Here is a 3,890-nt window from a genome sequence, read left to right as displayed (position 1 = left end):
ATTGGTAATTACTCGCGGTAATTAAATAATGCGTTTATCGCTATGTGCGATCGATCAGCTGGGTGGCCCCGAATCGGCAGACGAGTTGCGCTGCGCCATTCGCGAGAACGACGCATCGTCCTCAACGAGACCGGGACGATAAATCTCTTCGAGTTTACTCCCGCCTTGGCGGTTTGCCCTGAAATTCGAGCGCCGCGAGATAATGTGCCGTTGAACGAAGCCGAGCATCGAGAGTGGTTTCCGTCTTCCCGTCGCTCGCGCTCGAGTACTCGGCCCTTATTTTCTCACTTAGACACCATTCGACGCCGTGTCTAAACGCCAAGTGTGACTTTGAATTCCATTTGCCTAATGACCGGTTTCGCCGACGTCTGTTAACTTTATCCTCGGCTTAAATCGATTAATTCTCTTTTTCCTACGATTAAAATAGGAAAGCTACAAGAGAGCAAGAACAGATTGAGCTACCTTGATAAAGCTAAATGTGAAATTTAGAACTTTTATCATTCTCTTATCATACCGATAATATATAGCTTGAGATACATTAAGGAATCTCGAGAAAGTTTTATTTTTCATTATATATGTATTCATATGTATATATCAGGTATTATTATAAAACCTATTTCTTTGTCTTCGTAAAGGAGGCGAATTGGTTCTCTTTTAAAATTAGAAATTTATTAATGACTTGTAATACATTATCAAACATCAAACGTGTGAATCGCATACTTAGAGATGCATTCGTCATATAATTTGAAAAATGGACGGCCAACACCTTTCTCTCGTCTGGCGTAGCTAGGAGAAACGCGGATTAGTCTACGCGATATCGGGGCAAACAAATGGCGCCATTCTTCCGAGAAACGTTCCACTTAATAATACGGATAACCCCGACGTCCGTTTTTCATCTGTAAAGACGTCCAGTTGCTCCTTCTTACGCATTTGTCAGTCGCGGTCAGTTTTTGCAAGCGTCGCTGTTCGTGATCGGCCTGTCGAGTCGAAAACTTCCCACTTCTTTCCTTTTCGGAAAATAGTCAAAAGGGCACTTTGAATGATAAAGCTAACTCATAAGTATTCAAAACTGTGAATTATTTACGCACGTAGGAATCTTATGATGTATTTTCTTCGGTTAGCTTTATTCATTTCCTTTTGTGATCGGTACATTTAAACACTTATGAAAAAGGCGTTTTAACATATTTCGTTTTAATTTATTATAAAGAAAATTAATTCAAGATTCGTCAAGAGAAAAATTTTTTAATCAAAGAAAAAATAATTAGTCGCGCGGAGATACTAATAATCCTTTGATTATGATGACAAAGAAAGACTTCTTTTAAGGATTTGTGGGATCGCTAAACTTTATTCTGACCTTAGAATTAAAATATAAAAAGAACTCTAATTATTGTGAAACTTGGTTTTAGAAGGTTTTTGATATCGCTAAGTTTGAATGTAGTCTGAAAGTGTCGAATTTCAAACGGATAATCTCCAATGAAGGAGAATCTAATGTCATAATCACATTGTAGTTTGGAAATCAGTACTAACTGTTTACGCAGCATAGATGAACTTCAAACGAAACTGGAAACTTAATGTTACTTTGCAATTAAAAATTTCTTAAAACCCTAAAAGTTTTACGATAATTAGATTTTTTTAATTCGTCTCGTTTTTTCTGTTAGTCTTGTTGGATTTTAAAATGTTTTATATTTCACTTCAGATTTGAATAAAGCATTATCAAATTACCTTATAGATCATTTTTATAAAAATCGAAACAGTTTATAGGATAAAAAGGGATGGCCTAAGTAAGATTAACCTACAAAGGGTTAATAATTGTATACGCTAAAAATATCATAATTCCATTATAGTTTTTCGTTGTTATAATTTACTTTAAAATCTTAAATCGCTTAGGAGATTAAAACGTTTTTCTCAGCTGTTTTATATATTTTCTGAAACGATAATTTGTTAGTGAAAGCGCAAAAGAGGACTAAAAAGACGATCGTGCAGCTGCTAAGCGGCAGACAGAATTGTGGGGACTATTTAACCGCAAGGGAAGAGAAGAGGATGCGGTCAATGGGGTCTCCACGAGATTAATGTGTCGCCTGCTATCACCGGTGATTGACAGCCCCGTGACCGCGACAAAGCGCCGACGTCCTAACGTACCATCTTAACCCTTCCCCGTCGTCCCTCTTCGTCCTCTTAGTTTGTACACCAACGGCGACTTCTTCGGGAACGTCGCGTCATAGAGGTGCGCGATTACGGCCGCAACTGTCGTGCGTTATTGAAAGTTTACCTCGTTTATTTTACGATGGCTTTCATATATTTTCTCTACCGTAGTTACGTATGCTTCGTCAAATTTCGATTGAATCTTATCTCGAAGAATATTTAAATCAAAATGTGAATTAATATTAATATTTATGTAAATTAATATTAATTTTTAGTACTATTCTTTTCTTTTAATTCATAAACATTATGATAAACGTGCGCGTAATTCTTGCTCTGATATATTTAAATACCGAGAAAATTACAAAACCTAAAGCCGCGTCCGAAGAGCTTCCCATAGCGGAAGAAAAAGTTTTGTGAAACAGGTAGCATTGCTTTCCAGTCGATCCCGCGGGTCTGTCGGCAATTAGCCGGGTGGTCGCGGGGGTAATTAGATGAAGGTTTAATTGCAGGCACTGCCTCGTCGTAGCTCGTAAACGAGAAAAGCTCGCTTGTCTCCGAGGTGCAATTCCCCGCATATTTACATCCCCCGCGGGACGCGAAAGGGCTGCGGAAAGGGATATAAGGCAGGAGAAAAGGGCCCGAATGCGGCGTTGGTGTAGGAGAGAAGGCGGCGAGACGGTCCCTTTCGACGATTTTACCGTTCCCCCTGGCCGTCTTAAAAGAAAGGGTTAATTAAAAACAACAAAAGCTATCCACGCCATTAGCGCTCGTTTGTATGCGCCGCGTTAGCGTTACATAAGAGGAAAGGGTTCTTTTGACGTACGACTTTGACCTTAACGAGATTACGCGTCGGCAGCATCATCTCGGAGCATCTGCTAGAGATACCAAGGTCGGCGATCGATCGGCTAATGAAAAAATATTCTGATCTCGGGAAAAGTTAGCTCGGTGTTTCGATCACGTACGTGCGAATCTTCTCGGTTGCGTTTACTCTCTCTTACTCTTGATGAGACTACACTTCTACGCAAGTGCTGGAAAGGACGAAACGGAAAGGCGCGCGTAGGGACTCCCACATACGGAAGCGCCGTGTCGCAAGTCATGAGCATTTTAACGTCTCACGGACAACGTAATTGAACCAGGGTCCACGTTACATCCTCACTTTGACGAACGCAGATAACTATCCAGCTGGCCGAAATCGCCGCTATCGTTCTCGCGTTTCTCAATGCCGGTGATTTAAAACCAAATAGGACAGCGGAAAAGTTGTTATAGTTTCATCAAAAATACCGAATTTTTTAAAAGTTCTTAATATTTCTGTAAAGTTTTAGCGGAAATTTCTTTAAAGTTTTTAATGCATAGATGAGCTCGTAGAAAAAGAGAAGTAATTACGTACAAAAATTTAGAAAATTGATACTTATTTATGATAATTTTCATGCAAAATGAAATATTTCAATTTTAATCGGTCATTTATTATTATACATACATTTATTACTATAATATTTTAATATAAGTTTGTATTTTATACTTAGTTTATTTAATATTTATACTATTTATTGTGGATATTAATTATATATTTGTGCCGCGATGAGAGTTTAATAATAATTATTCCACTCATTTCTACATAACTTATTGAACTTTCTTTCGTCAGAGTTATACAATACAGATAATTTCATGAGTATAAAAAGCCTAAAATTTATTAGAAACCGTCACTGAACTTTCTTCATTGCTATAATGTTACTTCACTTTGCGGCATT

At 38.1% G+C, this 3,890-nt stretch overlaps 1 protein-coding gene across 2 annotated transcripts in view; it reads left to right on the top strand.

Annotated features, from left to right (window-relative positions):
- The window catches only part of LOC108729910 (uncharacterized), a 294,820-nt gene that overhangs the window by 117,456 nt on the left and 173,474 nt on the right, over positions 1-3,890 (top strand). The window lies entirely within an intron of this gene.

The sequence above is a fragment of the Mycetomoellerius zeteki genome, unplaced genomic scaffold, assembly GCF_001594055.1.
Source record: "Mycetomoellerius zeteki isolate Tzet28-1 unplaced genomic scaffold, Tzet1.0 scaffold81, whole genome shotgun sequence".
Taxonomy (NCBI): Eukaryota; Metazoa; Arthropoda; class Insecta; order Hymenoptera; family Formicidae; genus Mycetomoellerius; species Mycetomoellerius zeteki.
Note: the sequence above shows the minus strand (reverse complement) of the source record. Positions and strands in the feature narration are given on the sequence as shown.